General features: G+C 39.8%; 1 protein-coding gene across 1 annotated transcript in view; it reads left to right on the forward strand.

Moving 5' to 3' along the window:
• The first annotated feature begins 7,294 nt into the window (after window positions 1–7,294).
• The window catches only part of ATF2 (activating transcription factor 2), a 122,067-nt gene continuing 108,911 nt past the window's right edge, over window positions 7,295–20,450 (forward strand). The window contains exon 1 of the mRNA XM_006151112.2: window positions 7,295–7,461. The gene's annotated coding sequence lies outside the window, so the exon portion shown is untranslated. The remainder of the gene's footprint in view (window positions 7,462–20,450) is intronic.

A 20,450-nucleotide genomic window follows, 5' to 3' on the forward strand; every position in this document is an offset into this window, starting at 1 on the left:
AAAAAAAGTATGTTACTCTAAAGTTGTATTTTATTTATCTATTTAATATTTTTTATAGATGTTTTTGCTATAGGGTGCATGCACTCGCCAGAAAGACAGAGACAGATAGAAAGTGAGAAATCATCCCACAGCCACGGGGATGGCCACACCGCAATCCCTTTTCATCCGTTCTCCTCTCAGGATCTTGGGTACACACGCACACACACCTGGCATGAGTTTAAGCCACCAGGTCCGGGACTTAAACCATGGTTGTACTACATGGGAGTCCAGCAACATAGTCATTATGCCAACTGCTGGTCCTCTAAAACTATATTTAAAAAGCAAGCTTAGAGGACCAGCAGATGGCGTAATGGTTATGTCACTGAACTCCATGTGGTCGACTGCAGTTTGAGTCCCAGACCCAATAGCTTAAACTCATGTCGAGCACATGTGCGTGCATGTCCAAGATCCAAGAAGAGAATGGAAGGGAAGGGATTTCAGTGTGGCCATTCCCTTTAGGGGTTGATCTTTCACTTTCTGTCTCTCTGTCCCTCTTGTCGTTCTGGTGAACACATGTGCCCTATAATTAAGAAAAAAAAAAAAAAAGGCAAGCATAGGGCCAGACAGTGTGGTGGTAAAAGCACCTGGATCCCACATGGCTAATGGCCTGGTTTGAATCTAGGACCTGGCAGCTTGAAAAACTTGCCAGGCATGCATGTCCAAAATCCTAAAAGGAGAGATAGAGGAAAAGGAATTGTGGCATAAATGTACCCATGAAGGGGTGCTTTCTCACGTCCCTTTTTTTTCGAGAGGTTTTTGCTATAGGGTGTTTGTATTCACCAGAAAGACAGAGAGAGACAGAGAAATAGAAAGTGAGAAATCACTCCCTAGGGGGCATGGCCACACCGTAATCCCTCCTCTTCCATTATCCTCTGGGGATCTTGGGTATGCATGCACATGCACCCGGCATGAGTTTAATACACTGGGTCCCAGACTCAAAACACAGTTGACTACATGGGAGTCCAACGACATAGTCATTACGCCAACTGCTGGTTCACAGACCTTCTTCTAGATCTCCAAATTAAGGATCAAAACTATTGAGACCAGCAGATGGCATAATGGTCCCTTTCCCATTCCTGCATATGTCATTTTCCCTTTCAAGGACATAAATATGCTTGACCATGAGGCTACCTGGAGTCCCTCGGAAACCATTCAGGATCCCTGGTTCAAATTGTTTGTGATTTTTTTTTTTTTTACTCAGTTGAACTGCACTAAATTAAATTGTCTGAAGTTTTTAGCAGTTATAAATGATTTTGAAAACCAAGCACCTAGGTTGGATGGTGGACATCTCTGTACTTGAAATGTTATGAATGAAAATTTCCATAGTAGGGACATATGCTGAGAGGTCATTTCAGCATAGGTCATTTTAGCAATGTGCAGGAAAATGTTGGGCTGTCAGAGGGAGAGAAAGAAGATCTGTCATGAGATAGAAGGTACCAAAACATCAACTTAAATGTGCAGGGCCATGCTGTCCTCATCCATCTCTCAGATGTCAGGTTGGTAATCATGCCCTGCTTCCCCGTTCTTCATCACTTTCACATAACACACACACACACCCCACTCTTGATCCCAGCTAATGCACTCTGTTGGGCTGCATATTGGGATACTGTGAAAATGTGGAATATTTTTTACTGAGCCCAGGACTAGTTATGCAAGGCAGATACAGACACAAAAGATGCTCTGCCCTAGAGAATTCTGTTTTTTGTGTATGTGTCCATGTCCATGTGTGTGTGTGTATATATTCACATTCATGTAGTATTTTTATCAATAGTTACAAATGAATGGATTAACAGCCCTATCATACTTTTTTTTTTTTTTTGGAGAGATTTTTCACTGTAGGGCGCGTGTGCTCACCAGACAGACAGAGAGAGACATAGAGACAGAAAGAGAGAAATCACCCCCCAGGGGGGAGGGTCACGCCGCAATCCCTTCTCCTCCATTCTCCTCTCGGGATCTTGGGCATGCACGCACACGCACCCGGCGTGAGTTTTAAGCCACCGGGTCTGGGACACGAACCGTGGTCGACTACGTGGGAGTCCAGCGCCATAGCCATTACGCTAACTGCTGGTTCCCAGCCCTATCATACTTCTAAACAAGGTGGAAGTTCTACCTTTTGTGGCATTTGGAAGGTTTTGAAAGACTTTAGAGGTGACTACTGATTCTTAAAATATTTAGTAATGAATAATTTTGTAATACAAATGAGTTTTTTTTAAACAACCTCTAATTGTATCTAAGGGCTAATAGTTTTATTCATAAATCATGCTGCATTCTTAATGGATATTTACCAGATTATCACTAATTCTCCTAAAAGTAAACAGGGTAGAAACATTTATGGAACAGTAAGACCAGCGAAGGAGGAGTCCAGAAGTCTCTTGTATTTGTGGAGAGAAGATGGAGGGACCAGCAGTTAGCGTAATGGCTATGTCGCTGGACTCCAATGTAGTCGACCATGGTTCATTTCCCAGACCCGGTGGCTTAAACTCATGCCAGGCGCATGATCATGAGAGGAGAATGAAGGAGAAGGGATTGAGGCGTGGCCATCCCTCTGGGTGGTGATTTCTTGCTTTCTGTTTCCCTGTCTCTCTCTGTCTTTCTGGCAAGTGCACGGGCCCTATAGCAAAACCCTCTTCAAAAAAAAAAAAAAAAAAAAGGAATAAAAAAAAAGGATGGTAACAAACTTGGGACCAGCAGGTGGTATGGTGGTTAAGGGCGTTGTACTCCCACATGGCCGATCACACTTCCAAGTCTTGGATCTGGCAGCTTGCTTTTTCCCTCTCCCCTCTCCCCCCGTGTCTCTCTATCTCTAGCTCTGTCCCTCTCTGGTCAAATTAAATAAATAAAATTAATAAAATAATTATTTAAAAAAACAAATATGGCAATGAACTTTAGGATTGTTGAGAGATGCTGAGGAATATGGATGTGAGAATAAACAAAAACTGAAAAGCATGGCATTTTTTGAGACTACAGGTAAACAGTGAAATTTACAAGTTCACTGGATCCAAACTGAAAACAGAAAATTACTACTTTCATTTTGGCTATGCTAAGTGTTTTCCCATTTGTAGAAAAGCTATTATAATGTTGTGGAATTAAAAGTATTGGGTTGTCAAAAGAGTCATAAAGTATTTTTCTGATTTTCTTTGCAAAAATGTGTCATGACTTCTGACAACCCAATGTATAAAGTGAGACCCTTTGCTAACTTCCAGGCTGCCAACATGTATATCTAACAGTTTTGCATGGTTTTCACTTGATTCCCCCCACCAATGTCTTTATTTTTTTCATTTAAGTATAATATCTCTTTAGAAAATTAACTAAAATTGGATGCTCAATACAGATCAGAGTATTATTCATATTACTAAATGATTCTTCTCATCTGAAAGAACTCCTGATTTTTAAAATAATTATTAATTAATTAATTAATTATTAAACTTGATCAGAGAGAGACATAGAGAGAGAAAGAGAGAGTGAGAAAGCAGGCCACCAGCTCCAGGACTCAAACCATGGCCAGCCATGTGGGAGTCCAGCACCTTAGCCACCACACCATCTGTTGGCTCCCATCTAAAAGATTTTCTTAAAAATAAAGTTCTTGGGGCCAGCAAGTGGCATGGTGGGTAGGGATGCTTTCCCACATGGCCAACCATGATTCATGTCCTGGACCTGGCAGCTTGTATTCTTACTTTCCTTCTCTCTCTGATCAAATTAAAAAATAATAATTAATAAAATTAAATAAAAATAGCTCTTAAAAAATAGCATGTTCTTAGTGTCTTATGTAGATAATTAACTATTTAACAACAGATCAGAGAAGCAATAATAGGAGAAGTTTAAAAACAAAGGTACTGCCAATTGAAAATGAATCACGACTAGAGAAAATATTTACCTTTTTTGTATGTTTACTTATTTCTCCCATGAGCAGGAGACAAAGAGAAGCACAGAGGCAGCATCCCCAACAAGGTCTTGATGCCACAATCTATCCCCAGCTTCAGATAGCCTCAGATCATAGCATGTATGTGCTCGGCATACACAGAGAGCTCTCTAGATATGAACTGGTACCCTTCCCGTGTGGGTCAGCCTGGCAGAGCATAGCATTTTACCACTGTCTTACTATCTGCCACTCAGAAATTCAAAATTTTAATACATATCAATAAAAATATTGTTTAAAAAACTACTCTAATTGACCTAAACTTTTTTGAAAAGCCATGACAATGATTGCTCCTTTTCTCACATTAGATATTTTGGAGGATGAAGAGAAGCAGCTTTTTAGTGATTATTTTCTAGGTGTAATCATCAGTGACCTGTCAATCACACATTTTGTCTCTTATCTTCATCATCAGTCATCTGAGACACTAAGGTTTTGGTAATACAGTGTTATGCCACACTCATACTTCTACAATGTTACTGATATAGGAATGGTAGTTTCATTTTAAGATCTAAAAAGTGTTAATAATTTAGCTTCTTTCAGGCTTCTTCAGTAATTAAAATTAGTTTCAAAAGAGGATTGAATCGGCTCACATGCATGTATACAGGTCAGAAACCTATGAAAAGGTCTAATACCAATACGACTTCACTTTTATGCCAGCTATCATTATTGAACTACAGGTTCATTAACTCTCAAATACTAGCTTTCAACAAGTTTTGTTTCACTTCAGTGTGGATATATTATTTGAGAGTGCATTTTATATCAATACGTAAGCTTTATACATAATTTTTATAGACTAGAAATCAACATTAATAATTGGAAAAATGTAAGGTACTGCAAACACCCTGCTCTATTTTTTATGCATATTTTTCTAGGGGCCTCTGATCATACCTTTCAAGTTGTACCTGTCTAATCATTGAGCAACCAATATCTCTATAGTTAACACTGAAATCTCTAAAGTTGTATAAATAACTATAAAGCATTATTAAATATATTTGTAGCAGCCTATTTCTTGCTGTGTCTTTAGGGTGCATACCTGTGAGAAAAGCAGAGTTGTAAAAATGGTCTCTGGTACACTTACGAATGTGTCCCCCAAAATTTATGTATTGAAATTCGGTTGTGAGGTTTTAATAGGGTAGAAACTTACATGGGATTATAAAGGGGGAGCCTTAGGATTAGATAAAGTCACCAGGGGTTGGGCCCCCATGATTAAATCCTGGTGGCTTTATAAGTAAAAAAAGACATAGGGACAGACAGCTCTGTTCTTTCACCATGTGATGCCACAGGAAGACCCTCTTCAAATGTGGCCTCTTGACCTCAGACCTTGGAAACTGTGAGTTACAAACTATCCAGTGTGGTATTCAGTTGTTAGTAATTTAAAAGAAGACTAAAAAAATCCCCATAATGGTAATCAAATGATCCTTCTTCCTGACAAACCCCCCCCCCCACCACACACACACCTTTTAAAGAGAGATTTTTTGTTATAGCGGGCACACCCCCAACAGAGGGAGACAGAAAGTGAGAGCTCACCCCTCCCTACTCTGGCAGCAGGGCCATGCTGCAAGCCCTGTAGTCCAGGCCTCTGAGGTCCACTACGTGGGAGTCCAGCGAACCATTACACCATCTGCTGGTCCCAACAAAACACCCCCTTTTTTTTTGAGAAGCTTTTGCTATAGGGCCAACCAGAAAGACTGAGGGAAATAGAAAGTGAGAAATCACTCCCCAGGGAGTACGGTCACGATGCAATCCATTCTTCTCCATTCTCCTCCCTGGATCTTGGGCACGCATTCACACATACCTGGTGAGAGTTTAAGCCACTGGGTCTGGGACTCGAACTGCAGTCGACTCCATGGGATTCCAGCGACATAGCCATTATGCCAACCGCTGGTCCCAGCACTACCCCTTTTAAAGCTACTTTGAAACATGACAGACATTTCTTTAGCATTGCAATAACTAAGCAGTAGAATAATATTGCGGGAAAAGTGCTATTTCTATGCCATAGTCTAACTTGGTGTCCTTTGGTTCTCTCTAAAACATTAAAATGCAGCTGTTGACGTTTTAAATGGTTGTGATTATCTTGATTGATTTTTAAAACATTATTCACTTATGTTATTTTCATACTTGACCAGAGAAAGAGAGAAAGAGAATGTGAGAAAGCAAGCCTCCAAGACTGAACTGTAGCAGACCACATGGGAGTCCAATGCCTTAATCACCACGCCACCTACTGGCACCTCTCTACTGATTTTTTTAAAATTTAACTTATCAATATTATTTTCAAGTTTGATCCGAGAGAGATAGAGAGGGAAAGTGAGAAAGCAAGTCACCAGGCCCAGGACTAGAACCGTGGTCTCCCGTTGGGAGTCCAGGACCTTTAACCCCCACGCAACCTGCCAGCCCCTCTCTCTATCGATTTTTACAAAAATTTATTCCTAGGTAAGGAAAATTGGTAATATTGAATTAGCTGTAAAAGTTTTTTCTTAGAAACATTGTTTTAAATTATGGTGACTGTACAGTAGAAGGTATTGTATTTCCTTTTGCTAAGTCAATCCGTACAGAATTACAGTACACACTAGGATCATACCCTGTGCTAGGCGCTGGGAAAAAGCCCAAAGAACCAGTTCAGTTAGTTATAACTTAGTAAACTGTGAACAAAAGCCAGAGGAAAGCCTGCTTCTATTCTCTTCAGAACTGACTTGCTTTCTACCATGAGATGTGCAGCGTTCTTCGTTGGTGTTGAGACGGGGTGCTAATTATAGTCAAACGCCCCCTCTTCCAAACCTCACCTAAACCGAAGTCACCCCTCCGGCCTCCGGAAGGTCAAAGGGTGGGCTGAGGAGAGCGCTTCCCTAGCTTTACCCACGTCCCTAGCGACAGCCGGGAAGCGACAGCATGGCACCACCGGGCTCCAGTGGACTGGGCTCGGATGACTCAATTAGCATTTTCAAGAGCCCCTCGCAGACTTTCCAGAGCTCACCTTTCCACCCTCACACTGCCAACCTTCTCCCGCGCCCTGCACCGCCACCTGCTACCGCGTCCCAGCACCCGAATCCGCCTCTAGACCGCTGCCAATCACAGCTTTCCGCAGCCCCTGGGTTAGCAGACACGCTTCTTGGCGCTCTGATCACGCCCCCTCTAGAACTGCTTCCCGCCCTTCGAGCTCTTTGTCCAATTATCAGCGCCCAATTGCTCTCTGTTTTCCGCCCTCTCCTGAAGACGCGCCCACTTCCGTAAACCTGACGGAATCACCTGACCCGGAGGCGCTCCCTCTGAAAGAAGGCAAGAAGGGGCGTGAGCGTGGAGGGGAGGGGCGCGAGAAGAAAGGGGGGATGCCGGGAGTGGGGCGGGGAGAAGGGTTGTCAGTCTAATCTCGCGAGAGAGGACGGAAGCCTGTGGGAGCCCGTGGCCTTTAAAGTACGGTTCAGCCCTTTCCTCTAGGGGTAGTTTGTAAACACTGCTGTGTTCCGGGCTCCCAGACGACCGAAGGGATCATGAACTAGTGACCCGGAAAGGTGAGTAGTGATGGGGAGAGGGCCGCAGGGCTGGACGCTGTAGGGATTCGGAGCGAGAAGGCGCTAACATGGCGACGTCGCTCAGCATAGTCCCCACCCCCCGCTTCCCATCACCGCGGGCGCTCCTGCCGCGGTCCCTAACCCTCCGGGCGACGGCGGTGGTGCTGCCACCTCCGCCGCCCCGGCGGCATCGGCTTTAGGGATCTGGGCCGCTGAAGGATTCTGGCCGGCTGGGCCGGACCGTTAGGTAACTAGCGTTCCTTGTCCTGGCCCCTCCCTCTCGCGCGCTTTCCTAAGGAGGGAGGAAAAAAGAATAACGGCACCTCTTAGACCCCTCCCTCCGGTTTATCTTCGTCTTCTCTGATCAGTTCAGAGGTCTTTGGGGCACACGTTGGATCTGCCGAGTGCACGGAGAAACTGCTTCCCTCCCCAGCCCTTGGATTGGGCAGGAAGAGGGCCCAGTTTCCCACCCAGGACTCAAGGGGTTGAGGATCGTGTGTTTGTGGTGGTCGTGAGACCCGGATCTGGAGGCGCGGCTGAATGTAGGGTTAGGGCCCTGGCTGCGGTGGAACTTGATGGAATGAATGGTATGGAAAATCGAGGAGCTGGTAGTCTCAGCCTTTTCTGTCCTTTCTGCCACCCTCACACTCCCGCCACCCCCCACTTTTTCTCGGTGGGGCGGGGCTGAGCTATGGGTACAGACTAGTTCTGGTATTTTCCCGTATTTTTTACCTGCTTGGATGGACAGCCGGGATTCTATAGGAAAATAATCAGTGCTTTTTATCAATGCCCTAGGAATCGGGGCCGAATGAGTGAGTGAGAGAAGGAGAGAGAGTTTTCTATGCTAGAAGGAGGGAGAGAGAGGAGGAGCAGGACTATTTTTGTGCCCCTAGGTGGTACAGAATTGTCTTTCTTCCATGAGGGGGTCTTAAAACTGGCAAGGCCAAGAACGAAACTACAGTAAATGTGATGGAGTAAAGGGTTAACTCTTGATGGACCTTAGGCCTATTGACTAATCTCTAAATTATAATGTGAAAGTTGTAATTTGTTAGGGCTTTTAAATTATGGAGATAGTTACAATGCACACTTAATGTATTATTTAAAAGAAAAACTGTTCCTCTGAGCACACTTTTTGTCCTGTTTTAAGGAATTCGTAACCATTGGCATTGCCATTGTTAGTAATAGCCATTTCAGACATAATCTTTAAATAGCTGTATAGCCTTGGTTTATTGTACCAAAATTATGAATGCCAGAGTTTAAAAGCTTGTTAAAACATAAAGTCAACCCAACCCTATTAAGTGCCCTAAAGTACAAATACAGTAGCAATTTTATTTTGTATTTTGTATTTTGTATTTTTCTGTCCTTTCTGCCACCCTCACACTCCCGCCACCCCCCACTTTTTCTCGGTGGGGCGGGGCTGAGCTATGGGTACAGACTAGTTCTGGTATTTTCCCGTATTTTTTACCTGCTTGGATGGACAGCCGGGATTCTATAGGAAAATAATCAGTGCTTTTTATCAATGCCCTAGGAATCGGGGCCGAATGAGTGAGTGAGAGAAGGAGAGAGAGTTTTCTATGCTAGAAGGAGGGAGAGAGAGGAGGAGCAGGACTATTTTTGTGCCCCTAGGTGGTACAGAATTGTCTTTCTTCCATGAGGGGGTCTTAAAACTGGCAAGGCCAAGAACGAAACTACAGTAAATGTGATGGAGTAAAGGGTTAACTCTTGATGGACCTTAGGCCTATTGACTAATCTCTAAATTATAATGTGAAAGTTGTAATTTGTTAGGGCTTTTAAATTATGGAGATAGTTACAATGCACACTTAATGTATTATTTAAAAGAAAAACTGTTCCTCTGAGCACACTTTTTGTCCTGTTTTAAGGAATTCGTAACCATTGGCATTGCCATTGTTAGTAATAGCCATTTCAGACATAATCTTTAAATAGCTGTATAGCCTTGGTTTATTGTACCAAAATTATGAATGCCAGAGTTTAAAAGCTTGTTAAAACATAAAGTCAACCCAACCCTATTAAGTGCCCTAAAGTACAAATACAGTAGCAATTTTATTTTGTATTTAATTTTTTTATGATTATTTTATTTAACTTTATCTATTTAATTTGAGCAGAGAGGGACAGAGAGAGAGAGAAAGAGGGAGAAAGAGGGAGAAAGCTGCCAGGTCCAGGACTCAAACTGCAGCCATGTTGGAGTCCAGTGCTGTTAACCACTATGCCACCTGCCTACTCCTATTTTGTATTTAAATTTGTTTTACTTACTTATGAATCCATTGTAAACATTTCAAAACTGTGTGGGCATCCTTGTCAATTATGTTCAAGAAATACAGATACCTTTCTGCAGGTCAAAAAAGAATCAAGAGAGACCAGCAGTTGGCATAATGGCTATGTCACTGGACTCCCATCTAGTCGACCTGATTTGAGTCCTGAACCGGTGGCTTAAACTCATGCCAGGCGCTTGTGCGTGCGTGCCCAAGATCCGGAGAAGAGAATGGTGGAGAAGAGACTGTGGTGTGGCCATCCCCTCTGGGGCTGATTTCTCACTTTCTGTCTCTCTCTCTCTCTCTTTCTGCAAAAAACACTAAAAAAAAAAATGAAGAAAGTTCATGAATTTATTGCCATAAATAACTGAGTAATAGTTAAGAACCCCAGTTTTAGTAAAATAATTTGTAATAATGTTTCAAATTCACAGTGATGTGTTTGCTGCCTTCCTGATTAATTTGTTTGCAGAGGATACTGCTGCCATTAACTTTTCACAATTATTTAAAATATAATATTGTAATTTGGAATGTAGATGTTTTGTCAGTAAGGAAATAGCATGTAGAGGCTTTTTTTTTTAATATTTTTTTTTGAGAGGTTTTTGCTATAGGGCGCGTGCGCTCGCCAGACAGACAGAGAGAGACACAGAGACAGAAAGCGAGAAATCACCCCCCAGGGGGGATGGTCACGCCGCAATCCCTTCTCCTCCATTCTCCTCTCGAGATCTTGGGCACGCACGCACACGCACCTGGCGTTAGTTTTAAGCCACCAGGTCCGGGATGCGAACCGCGGTCGCCTACGTGGGAGTCCAGCGACATAGCCATTACACTAACTGCTGGTTCCCTAGAGGCTTTTTTGATGTATGTTCAAGATACATAATAACTTCTGTACCTCCGATTGCTTTTTCTGCAAATCCTACTTTATTAGATTTTTTAGGCTACCCCCCATATTCGGGGCACTATATCATCATATTTACTTTTATTTGAGCATTTATTTCTTATTTTTAAACTAGGATAATTGTAGAAATAGTTACATCATCTATTTAACAAATCATTGAGGGTGATTACTTATTCAGGATTTAGAAGCTATGTGAGCATGGTTTGAAAATTATGTACTATACATCAAACATTTACTACCTATGATTAGCATTAACTTAAGAAATTATTTACATTTTTTCTAAGTTTTTGTATTTTGGGAAACTTGTATTTTAATATTTATTTGGCCTCTGTTGATGAATTGTTAGGTCATGTGAGATGACAGTAAACCCTCCTACTATACATGCTGTTTCCACTCATTTTGTTTTCAAGCCGCCTTCTTTCCAGTATGAAATATTTATAACCTGACATTTTTCTTTGTCAGTCTTACCAAAATATTCTTAAAGTAATTGAAATCTCCTTTATTTAAAACTGCATTTTCACCAGATCCTTGTTTTAAACCCCACAAATAACAATAAATATTCAACAGATCCTTGTAAAAATTAGTACATTAGTATTTGTTACATTAATCTCTGTAATTAAAATGTACCCTAAGAAATCCACTTTGCAGGGAGCCAGTAGATGGTGTAGTGGTTAAGATTCTTGCCTCCCATTTCATCAACCATGTTTGAGTCCCAGGCCTGGCAGCCTGAAACTCATATTGAGCACCTGTGTATGTGTGCCCAAAATTCCAAGAAGGGAATGGAGGAGAAGGGGTTGTGTGGCATGGCCATTTCTCCCGAGGGAATGGCCATGCAAGTGTACATGCACTCTCTCCAGCAAGTGCACATGCCTTATTAACAAAATTCTTTCAAAACTAAAAGAAATTCATCTTGTATTGTTAGTGGTTAATATTTTTGTGTTTCTTTCATTCGTATTTATTCCTCTAGGCTAAAAATTGGTCTAAAATGCTCCATGTTCTCTTTGTGTAGTTTTTAGGGTAGGGCAGACAGTGTGCATGACAGAGAGAGAGAGAGAGGGACTTGATCATGCCACAGTACATTTTTCCTTTGTTTCCCCATCCTGTCAAGATCCTGGGCATGCATGAGCATTCCCCCCTGTGTTTTTAAGCCCAGGGCTGGCATTTTGCATTGTAGTTTACCATGTGAGATCTGGCTCTGTCTGCACAGTGTATAACTGTGTGCTTTTATGTGATTTTATGTGATTTTTAATTTTGAGGTAATACTTAACAGTAGTCTTATATCCAAGGGAAAACCCAGTAGAACATTTTCTTTGTTCTGTTTTTCAAACTTGAAAAGATAGAAGATAAAGTTTCAAAGGATATTAAGGAAGTTTACAAACTTTTAAGGCTATCAAAATTGTAATGATTGTAAGTTACTTTATATTATAAATTTATTAAATATCATATGTTGTATAATTATAAATGCATATGTATTTTTTCTTTTTAAGGTTTTTGTCATAGGGCACATGCGCTTGCTGGATTGAGAGAGACAGAGAAGGAAAGTGAGAAATCACCCCTTGGGTGGGGGTGGCAACACCACAATCCTTTCTCCATTCTTTCAGGATTTTGGATACACATGCATATGAGCCTAGGGTGATTGTCTTTTTTGCTTTCTTTCTTTCTTTTTTATTTATTTATTTGAAAGGCTTTGCTACAGGGCATGTGAGACTGAGAGACAGAAAGTGAAAAATTAGTCCTTCAGGGAGGATGGCTATGCCACTGTCCCTTCTCTTCCATTCTCTTGGGATTTGGGGCACACGTACATGCGTGAGTTTCAAGCTGCTAGATCGGGACTCGAATTGTGGTTGGCCATGTGGGAGTCTGGTTGACCATGTGGGAGTCTAGTGAGGTAACCATTACACCATCCCTAAATGCAAACTCAGAACCTTTCCATGTAGGTCTGCCTCACAGAAAGTTTTACCATCCTGCCACTGCCTGGCCCCTGCATTCTTTATCTTAACAAGATAGTGATTCTCAATCCTCCCCCTCCCCCCCTTTTTTTTTTGTTTTAATAACCAAGGAACAGAAAACAACCCTACCAGTACTAGTGGGTTATTACCACAGAGATTTTCAACAAAATTGGTAGGAAAAAACAGGGTGGGAATAATTTTAATTGGCAAAATACCAAAAGGACTTTGGTTGTTGTAGTAGTATCTTCATCTATAATAATGACATTAAATTTATAATTATAGTCCCTTAAATGTTCTTTACTTTGCTTGATGAAACCTAAACTTTTCTTAGTTCAATATTAATAGCTTTGTTCTTCCAAAGCAACTTTTTTTTTCCCCTCTAATTTTGCTAGTATGTTTCCTTTTATTTATTGAATACTCTTTAGAACAGTGTTATTAGAAATCATCTCCAATTTTGCATTACAAACAAATTGTTTCCATTATTTTTGCTTCCTTCTAAGTTGTTCATATGTATGATGATTTTTATAGAATTACGGTATCATAAATAAATTTTATTTTTACAGCATTATACAAGAGTATTAAAAATTTTCATAGAAATGTGTATGCAGGAATTTCAAAATTTTGTGCACCAAAACAAACTTGTGTTTTTATTTCATTTTTGCATGAATTTATTAAAGTAATCTCATTTTTTATGTTATATAGCCTTTGTTGTATTTGATAGTTGTATGATAGTTAAGCAAATGACTAGTAAAAATTCGCTCAATTTTAAATGTCCAGCAAGAAAATCATTCTTCTCAGATTTTTTCCTATTTTAATATTTGAGTATTTTTTTCTTCCTTTGAATAATTTTCATAGGGTACCATTCTCAAATGAGATTACTGGTCAAGGATATAAACTTTTCTAGTTTCCAGGTGTTTCCTCCTCAAAGAGTCATTTTTGCCATAATATTGTCAATTCTGGAGTTGTGATTACTAAGAAAGTGTACTTAGTTGACAACTATTAATGGGAAAATTATATTCATTAGTTTTAAAATTATTTAACTATGTAATTCTGTAGTTATTACCTACTAGTAAATCTGTGCTCTAGAACAAATATATATTTCATATTTTTGGTTATTTCACTGACTTTGTGTTTCTTAAGGTATACTGATACCATTGGTGAGGAAGAACATTTAGAAGAAAACTAGGGAGGCAAAGCATTAATGGCACAAAGAAATGTGGATTATCTGTTGAAGATATTTTGTAGCTTTATCAACTGTACTAGGGAGAAGTATTCACCTGTTGAAATATCCATTTTGTAAGGCAAATAATAATGTGATTGAATGTATATAAGAAAATGAAACAAAAAAAAAGGAAAAAAATCATCTCTTAAATTCTATGAAGTTTACATGATTTGCACATTGAATATTTTATGCTAGTTTTTTGTTTGAATTTATGAAATACAGATTTCATAGAATTTATGCTCAATTTTAATTTAAAAATTAATACCTAAGGGATAGAAAATTTTAATTTTGCATATAGGTAATCCTTCAAATAAAGAATTTACAGAATAGTCAAATTGACTGAGTTTTTTATCCCTCAGTATCTTCTGGCACATAGTAAATAGGTATTTAATGTTTTAGGATAGTTATTAGGAACCAGAGGGTGGGACTACTGCTTCTTTGCAGTGTTATCTTCGGCAAGTTATGTAACCTGTCTGTGTCTCGGTTTCCTCGTAATACTTAACTTATACCTTTGTTGTGAGCATTCAGATAAATGTATATACAATTTTTAAAACAGTGTTAGGAACTTAACGAATACTCAGTGTATAGTAATTGTTTTTGAAGCTCATTCAGAAATAATAGTAATTTAATTTAGCACAGTCCCTCCAGGCATTCTTGTGATATGACTTGAAGGCAGTACAACCACCATTTGGTAGCTTTGGCAACAAAGTTGGGTTTTCTCTAGGAACTTATATTGGGTCATCAGAAAAGCCATGACACATCTTTGCATAGAAAAATATGTTTCGACTTTTCTGGCGACCTAATAAAATGGTGAAACTCACTAACTTAAAATTTTCATAAAACCATTTGAGAAGATTATCTCATATTTTTGGTTTCATGTGCAGCCCTTCTTCTCATACCAAGATCCCTATCCCCCAGCCCTCTAGGTGGTCATATCTCAGGTATGGGCGTGCACTTGTCAGTTTAGGGATTATAACTTGTGGTTGCCCACATAGTTTCCAGACCTGCAATTCAGTATGTTACTGCCTGTGTCACTAATGCTGGGTCTGTAATTTTAAACTATAAAACAAGAACTTGCCTACCTTATGTTACCTAGGGATTAGAAATCTGAGAATAATCAAGACTCACTTTAAAAATGAAGTTTAAGGGACCGGCAGGTGGCATGATGGTTAAAGGTACTGGATTCCCACATAGCCGACCATGGTTCAAGTCCTGGAACTGGTGGCTTTCTTTATCACTTTCCCTTTCTCTTTCTCTCTCTCTCTCTCTGGTCAAATTAAAAAATTAATAAATAATTATAGCAGGTGGAATTAAATAAAAATAACTCTTTGAAAAAAGATGTTTAGGGACCAGCAGGTGGTGTGGTGGCTAAGGCGCTGGACATTCCCACATGACCAACTGTGGTTCGAGTCCCGGACCTGGTGGCTTGCTTTCTCACTTTCTCTCTCTCTCTGTCTTGCTCTGGTCAAATTAAAAGAAAAAATGAATAAATAAATAAAATTAAATTAATAATTTTAAACAACAGCAACAAAAAAAGATGTCTAACTTAGGCCAGCAGATTGTGTGTTGGTTAAGGCTGTGGACTCCCACATGGCAGGCCATGGTTCAAGTCCTGGACCTAGTGGCTTGCTTTCTCACTTTATCTTTCTCTGTCTCTTTCTATTGAGCATGCATGCCCTGCAGCAAATTAAAAAAAAAAGGTAAATAAAATTAAAATAATTTTTTAAAATGAAGATTAAAAATTGGACCACTAATTTTTTCTGGCTGAGGTGTGTATACTCACTGGAGAGAGATAAAGAAAGAGAGAGAAATTAAGAAATCATCCTCTCAGGGGCATGGCCACAATGCAGTCCCTTCTCCATTCTTTCCGGATTTGGGGCATGCATGCACACATGCCCAACATGTTTTTCAAGCTGCTGGGTCCAGGACTTGTGCTACACGGTTGGTCGTGTGAGACTAGCCGCCTTAACTCAACCACTGTGCCACCTGATGACCCTGGGACTACCAATATTTTTATAAACAATGTTTTGAAATATTCATCATATTTCACTATTAGCTTATTCAAATACAGTTTTGAGAAGACCGTGGTATTCCTTGTCCTATCAACTTAGGAATTTCATCAGAACTTTAGTATATTCTTGGGAATTGTGATATATTTGAAGGATATCTGTCATGTCTATAGTGAGTTTAAAAAAAAAAAACTATGATTTCCTCATTAATGATAGGCTTCTATTTTTCTCACTTTTCAAGAGTTTTATTTCCCTTCACTGATGAACTAAACATTATATATCAGTCTTATGGATAACATCAAATCCATGGGTTAAAGATTAATACAAAACTCTCCTGTTTAAAAGTTAAACTAAGTATTTAGTTCTCAGATTCTGACCTTAAAATTAGAGAAGATTGTGGGACCAGCAGTTGGCTTAATAGTTACGTCACTGAACTTCCACATGGCAGACCACAGTTCAAGTCCTGGACCCAGCGATTTAAAACTGACACTGGGTATACATGCGTGCATGCCCAAAATCCCAAGAGGAGAATGTGGGGTCTGCCTTCCTTATTCGCCTGATTTCTCTCTCAATGTGCGTACCAGGACTCCATCATAGGAGTCCCTACCCTAATGACTTTAACACACTCAAAGGTCCCTTCAGGGACATCATGAATGGATCAAGTTTTCATTTAATTTTATACTACAGCCAAGTTTGAACACATGAACTGTTTGAGGGCATCTAATCACCATCCACTAAGACTAAACTCCAAAATATGAATTGGGGAGGGAGGGAGACAAACCAGTATCCAGATCATAACAACAGGGAAAGACACAAGCTGAAGACTTAATGATTTCTTTTTTGAGAGAGATTTTTGCTATAGGGTACGTGCGTTTGCTGGAGAGACAGACAGAAAGTGAGAAATTACCCCCTAGAGGGGATGGCTACACTACAGTCTCCAATCTCCTCTCAGGATTTTGGGCATGCTTGCACATGTGCCCAGCGTGAGTTTTAATCCACTGTGTCTGGGATTTGAACCACAGTCAACTATGTGGGAGGTCAGTGACCTAACTATATGCCATCTGCTAGTCCCAAGATTTCTTGATTAATGGATGCTTCCATCAGTTTTGGTCCATGGAAGTTTTTACAACCTGGGAGAGTCTATTCTAGTAAGATTTGATATGTATGAGAGGTATGGATTTTTAAATTAAATTTTATTTTTTTGAAAAGTAAGAGAATGAGGACTGAAAGAAAGTAGGCAGATTATTTCTAGGAAAGTAAACTACGAGGAGTTGAAAATATAGAAAATGATTTTCTTTTAACTTGACCTGCTCAAGGAAAGTTTTTAGTGTACCTTCATAGTACGTGTATCAGTTATGTGTGTATACACTGCCACCTTGAAAGACTGTCCTGCTTTGCTTCTGTCCTCCAGCAGGGTCAGAAACCAATCTTTCTCTGTCACTGAGGGATTGTACATTAGACTCTTCTAGGTCCATGCCTGTGAGAGGATTAATTCCTTTCTTATACTAATTTCTCTTTTTTGGGCCCTGTTTTTGGATATAGTTAACTGTTTGTGATATTTGCCCCTTTCAGTGGAGATCTTATTGTCTACTCAGAGGTTAATTATATCCATATATAAGAAATACACATATGGTAGGTAGGATAGTGGTGGTAAAGGAGAAGTTCCTTACATCTGTCTTTCAAGTTACAAAAATAAGAAAATATATTATTAATGTTTTTCAAAGTCTGGATGATAACATGTATAAGACATAAGCTGCATAAGGTAGAGTTGGCTAGCTTAATCTTGTCTTTTGCTTAAAGTGATGATAATACCAGTCTGTCTTGCTGTTTTTTAGCCTGTTAGTTGCTGATCTTTTGTGAGAAACTGCTGAAATAAGAACAAAAACATGTATTTACAAATAGGAAAACCTAAAACCATACTTTAAAAATAGTATTTCTCAGGACCAGCAGTTAGCATAATGGCTATGTCGCTGGACTCCCATGTAGTCGACCACAGTTCACGTCCTGGACCCGGTGGCTTAAAACGCACGCCGGGCGCGTGTGTGTGCCCAAGATCCCGAGAGGAGAAGAGAGAGGGGATTGTGGCATGCCCATCCCCCCTAGGGGGTGATTTCTCGTTTTCTGTCTCTCTGTCTCTCTCTCTGTCTGTCTGGCGAGTACACATGCCCTATAGCAAAAACCTCTCCAAATAATAATAATAATAATAATATTTTTCTGAAAGAAACAATTTGCAGAAATTTATCTTTGTCTAGAAGATAGAAGCCTTTATAGTATCCTAAAGAGTTTTCTGTCCTTTGAATTGCCCCAATTATAGTCCCTATTTTGAGTTTGTATAGCTTAATATCTTATTAGGGTCTGTTTTTCCCATAAGGAACTGTCTAGATGCAACAAAATTTTGTTTCCCACTTTGCAATGTGAGTTTTTATAGTTTCTGATATTCACATCAAAGTTTCAAACATTGTAAAAATGTTTCAGCAAGTCTTACAATGAAGTACAACCCAACCCTCTCTTCCAACAGTCTGTAGTAGGACAATCTCCCAAGATCATGTATGGCCTGATAGTGGGTCCTCAGCCCTGAGCGAATGGTAGAGGAAAGTTGACTTTTCCTTTGAACATTGTGCTCCTGGGACCATTGCCTTTTTAAAAAATTATTTATTTATTATTCTTATTTTAATGCAGTTGGTAACTGAGCTTTCTGCCAAATTTGTACCCAATATCACTTTGGGCACTGCACTACATATGTAATGGCTCTTTGTAATCATTTCTGAGTTTTATGGACTGCTTATGCTAGTTTACCACCCAAATTAGGATTTAGGTTATTTCTTTATTCTTACTGGTCTTCACATTTTCTTTGTCTATCTGGCCTTGCATACTTAAGTCTTTATGAATGTTGGTTTTGTCCCTGAGTCATTTACAAGGTCCCACTCTCTCCCTTTTTAAATGAGATCTTAAAGCTTTTTAAACATTTTTATTTATCATTTTTATTTTAATTTGACCAGAGAGAGAAAGGTAAAGTGAGAAAGTAAGCTGCCAGGTCTGGGATTTGAACTGCAGTCAGCCATGTGGTAGTCCAGCACCTTAACCACCACATCGCCTGCTGGCCCAAGATCTGCTTTTGAAAGCTTGTTGCAGTAAATGACCAAGACTTCTCTCTGAGTTATACAACAATCCTGCATTTTTAGAATGAAATGAGTATGATGACAGAAACAATGTTGTCCATCAATATTCAATCTTTTCTTTTTCCTTATTGGTAAATATTCCAATATTTAGCTAAGCAGATGATGAAATAATTTATTTTCCCAGCCTCTCTACTAGCTGTGGCCATGTCAGTAAGTTTTGGTCCATGGAATGTCTTTAGATATTTCCTGTGAGATTTCTGAAAAGTGTCTTAAAGGCAGGGTATTTCTCAATTTCTCCTTTCCTCTCTTGTGGTCTGATTGGGCAGACATGATGGCTAGAACTTGAACAATGTTTTTTTTGTTTTCGTTTTAAGGGTTTTACCATAGGGTACATGCACTTCCTGGTAAGAAACGGAGACAGTGAAAGACAGAGGGAAAGTAAGAAATCACCCCCGGGAAATGGCCACACCACAGTCTCTTTTCCTCCCTTGTCCTGGGATTTGGGGTATGTACACACATGCGCCTGGCATGATTTTCAAGCCACCAGGTCCAGTACTTGAACCGCGGTCAGCCATGTGGGAGTCCAGTGCCTTAACCACTCGGCCACTTGCTGGCCCTTTGAGCAGTTATTTTAAAACCATGAAGGGAGAGTCACATGCTGAGGAAGGCAGAGCAACAAAATAGAAGGGCTCTGGATTCCCAATGATCACAGTTGTAGACTACTTATATTTATGTGAGAAAAATAAATCATCCCTTTTTTTTTTTTTAGTTTTCTGTCTTTAACAGCTGAACCCAGTCTAACTGATACAGGTATAAGAGTCAAGCTTTCACTAAGTATGAAGCACATAAACTAAGTCCCACGGGTTATGGTATAGCAGTGACACAAGAAAAAATAATTCCACTCTTAAGAATTTGATGTTCCGTCTCAGCACTGCTGCTTCACCTATTATCTATGACACTCCCCCACCCCAGTTCAGTTAAGATAAAAAGCTTCATTTTTCTTTCAGCAAAATTCCATTGTCTTACTTCTATCCTTTAAACTATTAGACCTTTGATAAGTGCTAATGCACCAAGAGTTATAGATAAACAGCTTCATGGAGCATTAAAAATTTTGGAAGGACCTTTAGTTTTTATAAAAATATAGAAGATAAAATTTACATCTATTTTAAAATTTTAAATAAGAGAAACATTTAAAAATTATCATTTTGGGGCCTGGCAGTAGTAATGCAGTATTCAGGGGATGCCAGAGCCCATGTGGCAACCACAGTTCAAAACCCTAGTTCTAGTCAGCCTGAAACATGCTGCACACATGCAGGGGTGCACAGGATCAGATAGGCTGGAGGACTGGAGGGAAGGGGATTGCAGCGTGATCAGACCCTGCGGAGTGGGCTCCTCTCTCTCTCTCTCTCTCTTTCTCTCTCTCTCTCTCTTGTGCACATGCACACACACACAGTCGTGAATAATTTTTTTTTTTAAATTTCAATATGAAGATGATCTGCATGAAGCTATTTCTTTAGATCTTGCA

Source organism: Tupaia chinensis, unplaced genomic scaffold, assembly GCF_000334495.1.
Source record: "Tupaia chinensis unplaced genomic scaffold, TupChi_1.0 Scaffold000314_1, whole genome shotgun sequence".
Taxonomy (NCBI): Eukaryota; Metazoa; Chordata; class Mammalia; order Scandentia; family Tupaiidae; genus Tupaia; species Tupaia belangeri.